At 36.8% G+C, this 7736-nt stretch overlaps 1 long non-coding RNA gene across 1 annotated transcript; it reads right to left on the reverse strand.

Moving 5' to 3' along the window:
• Nucleotides 1-12: 12 nt before the first annotated feature.
• LOC125271404 lies at nucleotides 13-2099 on the reverse strand. Its single transcript, XR_007185594.1, has 3 exons — nucleotides 1539-2099; nucleotides 426-565; nucleotides 13-245 (listed from the first exon to the last, which is right to left on the reverse strand). It is a non-coding gene; the product is annotated as an uncharacterized LOC125271404 (long non-coding RNA).
• Nucleotides 2100-7736: the final 5637 nt, after the last annotated feature.

Here is a 7736-nt window from a genome sequence, read left to right on the forward strand (position 1 = left end):
TTCCTCTGAATGAGTGCAAAACCCTCACAGTCACATGACACTTGTGCAGATTTACACACACACACACATTATGTAGTCAGAGGAGCTGAACTGAACACATTATTCATCATGAGTTTGCTGAAATACTATCGAAACTCAGACAATGTGACGTTCCTCTGTACTTCCTCTTTTTCTTTCTTTTTATGCTGATGCAGGATAAATCCTGATCCAACATCTGGAGCTCTTGAGAAACTCTTTGACTTCATCTAAACATCATCAACACAAACACAAATCAGCAGATATTTCACATAAACAGAGTCAAAGTTTTGAGGATTTAATAACTGATAATTGACTGTAATCCTACAGCTATACTGTAATTTAGTGAATGTGTTTAACTATATTGAGCTCAAGGTGCTCTCACAGTGTAAAGTCAAACGGGCTCTTACAGAAGGTGTTTCTGGGGTTTGATGTCATGAGGCGTGTGAACTGAAGCTCAATGTGCTGAACGAAAAGAAGAAGCTCTTCACCAGTTTCACCAGCTCTTTCAGAACAAGACTTTGTAGGTTACAAAGATGGTGCAAAAACACTATGAGATGAAAGACAAAGTTGCAGTGACATTCTTCTTATACTGAAATCATTAATCACTTTATTTAAAAAAAAAACAAATGTTTTTATAGTTTACTCTTATAGGTCTACTGGCATCTCAAGGACTCTGATCTTTCCACACAAACACTGTGTGAATGATCAGCACCTCGGACAGCGCGTCACTGCACACCTCTACAGCCTCACCGACCTGAGCGCCCTCTAGAGGAAGATACATGTAACTGCACATTGTAGCGATATCTGATTAAGGCGAGCATACACTGTGCGATATCTGTGCGATTTCAGCAAGGTTACCAACTCACACTGTACGAGTAGATCGCGTGCGATGGAAAGCCAAAACGCACGATTTATGTGCTCACACTATGCGGTCCGATGGTCGAGACGTGACTCCACTGCTCACACTATGCGTTTGAAATATGCACGATAAACCCATGTACTGGGATGCGCCGATAGACAATATGTTTCCAGAGATATTGTCAAAAGCATCAGCTATGGATATCAAGAGGATTTAGCATTTCCAATTCATATATTAAATAATAATAATAATAATTAGCCTATTATTATTAGTAGTAGTAGTAGTAGTAGTAGTATAGGGTAGGCCTATTTAATATTAAATTGATATTAGCTACAATTCATTTGGCCCGCAATATTTCATAGCGCATCACCGCATAACTGACGCGCTGCGAGGATAATACAAGATTTGATTAGCTTATAATTACACCTCAATGAAAATTATTTAAAGACATTTATAAAATGAATTTAAGGCATTTAATTAAAATTATTAACAGTAGCCTATGTGTTCGCAGACTGCAATAATCAGTCAATGAAAAGCAGCTTCACTTCAAAAACAACCTGTTTAATACGAAATACTTCTCTTCTCATTTTTTCACCCACTACATACAGTTTATGGGCCACAAGAGAAATATTAAGAAAATAAATTATGATATATAGCATACCGTTATCAGGTTGAAGTAGGATTTATCTCTCGTTGTCTCTGAGAGAATATGCACCGAAAGCTCGTCGGTTTTACTTTTTTTTTTTTTTTTGTAAAGGCTGGTGAATAATTGACAAGGGATTGAGACGTCTTCATCGGCATAACTCTTGCGCAAAGTTCGCACAGTGTATGCCTGCCTTTAGTGAGGTCGCTACTGAGGAGCCACGACTCTAAGCAGGGTTTGACACTGTGCCAGTGTTCAATAAAGTTCAGTTATGTTAAGTGTAACTCTTTACATACATGCTGGGAACGATTATCGGTATATGATTTTATCATCTCATACATCTATTTTGTAATTATTTTAAGTGTAACCATAATCAGATATTGTCATTAAACCCTTTCAATTACAAATGATGTGCTAGTTTAGATTTAGTATTAACATTAATGTGCTCCCTATTGCAATACAATATTGTCACACTATAGCAACGCTCTCCCACATATTTTGCTATTGTAACTGCGCTTATTTCCGTCATTGGTATAAGTTGCAGTAGGTGGTAATAGACAAGAAATGTACAGTTTTCTACCATCCTGCTGATAAAGTTTCTTTAGTCGCTCGGCTTACAGCCTGAAGCCCTGTAGGAGGTCCACCCTTACACGATAAATGGTTGAATAAGTTGATAAACGCCACAGGAGAAGAAACGCTGTTTCCAACAAGAAAATAAAGAAAGTCTGCAAGTGGATCAGCACACGCCATGGTAATTTACTACAGTTCATTCATGGTAAATGTTTGTAAGGGTGGTGATTTTCGTATATAAAAGTCTTCATTCATGACACAGTGTTTCTCTTGTTTCCTCATCAGTCTTGTTGGGAATGTTGAGGCGGTTTCATCCGATTTAAAACTAGTTTAATCATCGAGTGATTTGTAGTTTGTAAACAAGAGGTGTGTGTCGAATTGAAACGCTTCTCACTAGATGTCGCAACGCTGTTTAATAATGGTGACCGGGAATAAACGCGGCTCCTTTAAGCTTTCGTCCGTTATCCACTGGGCCGTGCTGCATAGTTCAAAATAAACTAGTGAAACGCATGAAACAGCACTATTTGTCCTGTATTTGTTGTTACTGACCAAGTGTGCCACACAAGTCCTGAAAAGGGAAGCCAAAGCGTCTCTATCGCCCCCAGGTGGCTGGATGCAGTATAGGTCATAAACCCCAGCCTCTCCATGTATTCGAGTGGGGCGTGAGACAAACTAAACAATTAAATTATACTTCAGATATTTTTTTACCAAGACAATTTCTGTCATATTAGGCAGTTTTAATCATGCTGGTGTTCGTTCTTTACAGGCACGTGCACAAATAGACAAAAAAGGGGCTTGAGCACCTGCCCTTTTTCTTCCTCGAGAAGGATTTTTTTTTTTTTTTTTTTTTAATAAATGAATATATATATTCCTGTTTGCGCACAGCTTCCCTTTCAAAGAAATATATTTACTGAATAAAACAAATTTAAAAAAAATACTGTATCAGGTCGGCTTTGTCGAGTTCAGATGCCCTCACTCATGCCCGCGCGCCCCACCTCACCTCACCTCACCTCGAGTTTGCTGCTGGCTGAAAACTTGTGACAACTATTCCCGCGAAAATGCAACTGCTGTCTGGCGATGAGAAGCGAAAAAGAAAAAAAGCCCTAGATGGATGCATACCGTGCATTTCTTTCAGGTAGGCTAGCCTATGTTTACAAACCTGAAAGTTTTGTCTATTTAAGGGTTATTTATGTACATTTAACGCTGCATTAATAGTTTGACCACCATCAACACATCTGCCTGATTTGATACTAATGAAATATGTCATATTATAATTTCAATTATTTTATTGTGCTATGCATTGCGTTTTGAACCATGGTAAAGATATCAGTTGGGCTGTCAATATCAGAAGAGGAGCATCCATGGACGCACATCCATGAACCACATTATTAGACAGTTTTCTAAGGATGCATGGTTTATTAAAACTATTTAAAAATCACAATACAGCATTAGCTACATAATGCTATTCTTAAATCTACGCTTACAAAGGATAATACATCAACAGAAGTTTAAAACCTTGCTCTGTCTTTGCATGTTTGATGTCCACATATTCTTGTTGAAGAAATTACCGTGGCTGTAGCATTTCTATCACAAAGAAGTGACCGAATATTATTATTTAACTAATAATATATTTTTAATCATGGTGGTTGGCTTTGATCGTGCTGTGCTGTCTAACAACAAAAATCAGCAGGCTTTTTCAGCGCCCTCTGTAGGCATTTGTTATAATATATAATGTATTAACAGTTCAGGGAAAAAAATTCTTGATGTGTTTAAATATACAGATTAGCTTATTTTGGTTAATTTAGAAGAAATCTACAGATGCAAACAGACAGAGGGTAGTAGGCTTAAAACAAACTCAATCTAAATGTGTAGGGTTAGGGTTAAAAGTTTTCTTTCCATTAGGGTAAAAGACATGGAAGCAAAAATGGACCACTATCTTAAAATTGTCCACTTCATGAAAGAAGTATTCCAATAACACCAAAAAAATTAAAACGATTTATTGATTTGTGCAAAATAAACCAGTTTTTAGTGAAACTATGGCTCTCTCCTTGGTCCAGTCATTTATTCCAAATATAGCTACTTGAAAATAGTTGCTGTTGACTTCTCTTGTGATAAACCTAGTGAATACTAAAGAAGACCATGGTCTCTGTGTGAACTGATTATTTTGTAGAAATCTGTGGAGTATAAAACAATTGCGTGAGTGTGAGGGAAAGTCAGAGTTGTCTTAATATATTTAAGGGTTTATTATTTTTTGAATAAATAATTATGAGAAGTGCCCTTTTTTCCACTTGAGCCCCTGCCCCCCAAAATGTCTGTGCACGTCCCTGGTTCTTTAAATAAGTTTGGTTTTAGTTAATTATTTGATGCTATAAAAATGGGGGGTGAGACGTCATCACGCTTCTTTGAGTGAAGTAGTGACGGAAGCACCAACTGACTTTTTTCTGGATCTTCGGGAGGAGATTGGAGCTTTAACTTTAATTACTACATTGCCATAACTGTTTATTTCAAAATAATTATGAAATAATGAGTTGTTTTGAGTTTGGGCGGGACCTTGATATCGCGGCTCCACTTTGCGCTCAGTACTGCGCAGACTCGGGTTTCGAGTTCACTATGCGCAGACTCGAGACTCAAGATGACACACTGTATAGACACACTGGCGGCTTCATTTACTACAATGGAAGAGAGTGAAGGTGCGTCCATATGTTTTTTACAGTCTATGTTACTGACTGAGAAACAATCAGACTAAATCCAAATCTTTTCAGATTGTTATGCAAGCGCGTTTGGCCAATTCACAGAAAAGAATCGAGACAAAAGAATGATTCATTCACAAATGATTGGAATCACTGGTTTATGATACGGGACACACATAATTGCTGAAATATCCGCACGGAAAACGTTTCTCAGGTCAGTCGGAGGAGCATGCATGTCACAAACAGCCGTATATATCCGTACAGCTGCAGGCGCCACTGCGGCCACATATCTAACCACATTTAGCCGCACTGCCAGGAAAAGAGGAGGAGGGAGACTGGGGTTCCCTCGAGCCGGATGAAGATGATTGCCGGGCCGGATTTGGCCTGCGGGCCGCCAGTTGACTGATTTATGTTAACATTATTTTATTAGAGTTAATGCACAATTAATGTTGTTAATACACATGTGTGCAATCACATCTAGTTCTTATCACACAATTCTACACTGTTTATGAAGCAGAATTCTGCTCTTTCCATTACAGTGGCAGTCTGTTGAGAAGAAGGAGGGGTGTTTGTTAAGAAAGAGACGTGTCCATGAGAATACTGCTTGGTAGACTGTGGTTTTGTTGCTGTGAAAGATAGTGTTCATGCTGCCTTAAAATGTTAAGTTTAGTCAACTCAAATAACCAAGTTGTCACTTAGTACAGCTTTACATTTCAAGTTGACCACACTTAACATTTTATGGCAGTGTGAATACTTTTTTTTTTTTTACATTGAAACAACATTTTTTTTTTACAGTGTATGATCATTTCTCAAAATTTTCCAGTACATCCTTCCTGTAATTCAGAGAATGAACGTATGCATAAAAACATGTTTTCCAGATGTGAAATAAATAATCTTGTGCGCAGCTGAGTGGTTTCCGATCTCCGCCTCATAAATCCTAATGTCTTTAAAGGGATAGTTAACCCAAAAATGAAACATTTGTCATTTCTTAATCATCCTCAAGTGGTTCCAATCATGTTTGAGTTTCTTTCTTCTGTTGAACACAAGAGAAGATATTTTAAAGAATATTGGTAACTAGAAAGTTGATGGCACCCATTGACTTCCAGTGAGAAAAAAAAAAAAAAAATACTATGGACATAAATGGACGCCGCCAACTGTCTAGCTGATATTCTTTAAAATATCTTCTTTTGTGTTCAACAGAAGAAAGAAACTCATACAGGAACAAGATGAAGGTGAGTAAAAACTATCCCTTTAACATATAAAAGAGCACCAGTCATCATGCTTTAGGCTACTTGAGAAAGGTTAGCAGCATGAACTGCTTATATTTCCAATCACTCCGACTCTCTGCCGTGAGGAAAAATGTGTACATCTGTTAGAACCTGATATGGTGTGAGGCTTTTAGTATTTGAGTAACAAATGGTCACAGATCTGTCACATTTCCCCATCAGGCAAATCTGCTGATGCATTCAAGCAAAAACAAGACTAACAAACCCCAAGTTGTGACATACAGCACTTTTTTTAAATATATATATATATATATGAAAGTTGGCATGGATTTTAGGATTTTAGTGTTTAAATCAACGTTTTATAAATGAAGTCCAGGTCTCATGTTTCTTCAGCTCAGGACTGCTGCATTGCAGACAAAAAGACTGACTTGGCATTTTGCAAGTCTTTAAGAATTGTTTTTAAAATAACAAATACTGAGGTCTGAATAAAGCTGTGTTTTCTTCACTTTAATTAATGAGTTTATCTATTAATGTTTGACTTTTCCCCCCTCTTTCCCTCTTCTTGAATCTTGTCAGCTCTGCCGCCGATGCAGTAGATCAAAACATAATACACAACACTGAAACTGAATTTTGATTATTGATTCAATATTATTGATTTGAATATATATTTCACACTCTTCTCTGAATCTGACCATGGTTGAACCAGTCTGTTTCAGGGCAGATCAAAGGGTTTTGCTCAAATTTGGGCTTCCTAACCCAGCTTTAAAAGTGTTGTATCAGGATGTCACTCAGTTTGTTATTCTTGTATTTGTTTGAATGGATCAGCAGATTGTCCTGCATTCGTGACAGAACATTTGCTACTCAAATACTAAAAGCCTCACCCTCCGAACATGGCATTAATGCTGAGCATTCACAAAGGAGGTGAGACGGAAACAAGTGTCAGCTGGGACAATGGAGAATCAAACAGTGTATATTTCATTCATACAGTGAAGTTAATGCAGTGTTATTTTACATTTAACACTGCATTTATAACATGTGAGTTAAAAACGGCTCACTATTTGGCAGGTATTGCGTTAAAGTCGCCCTTTTTATTCATGCACTTATAACTGCATTATTAATGATTTATAATGAATTTGTAAATGACTTATTGCTCATTAACAAACACCTTTATAAACCCTTTACAAAGGTAACTTAATGTAAAGTGTTAAATGTAAAATAACACTGCATTAACTTCACTGTATGAATGAAATATACACTGTTTGATTCTTCGTTGTCCCAGCTGACACTTGTTTCCGTCTCACCAGCTTTGTGAATGCTCAGCATTAATGCCATGTTTAAAAAAAGGGGACCTTAATGTAAAGTGTTACTGATTACTTAATTCAATTTCTGTACCTTATTTGTGTCTAACTACTGTTATATTTACCTGAAAAGCTGTTTATTTAATTTGTATCTTTGTGTTTATTTGTGCTATTGCTCGTAGTTTAATTATTTGTTCTTTTTATATTACAGAGTATGTTTAAAAATGATGTTTCATATTTATATTTTATATTATATTTCTATAGTTTTTCCCCCATTGTTCTTGCATTCCATGTATAAAAATCTGGCGAGTAAAATAAAAAAAATCAGAGGACTGAAGAGTCAAAATGAAAGTGTTTCTTCAAATTCTGCAAAAAAACTAGTATCTCTGCTTGTGTGTGTGTGTGTGTGTGTGTGTGTGTGTGTGTGTGTGT

The sequence above is a fragment of the Megalobrama amblycephala genome, linkage group LG7, assembly GCF_018812025.1.
Source record: "Megalobrama amblycephala isolate DHTTF-2021 linkage group LG7, ASM1881202v1, whole genome shotgun sequence".
Taxonomy (NCBI): domain Eukaryota; kingdom Metazoa; phylum Chordata; class Actinopteri; order Cypriniformes; family Xenocyprididae; genus Megalobrama; species Megalobrama amblycephala.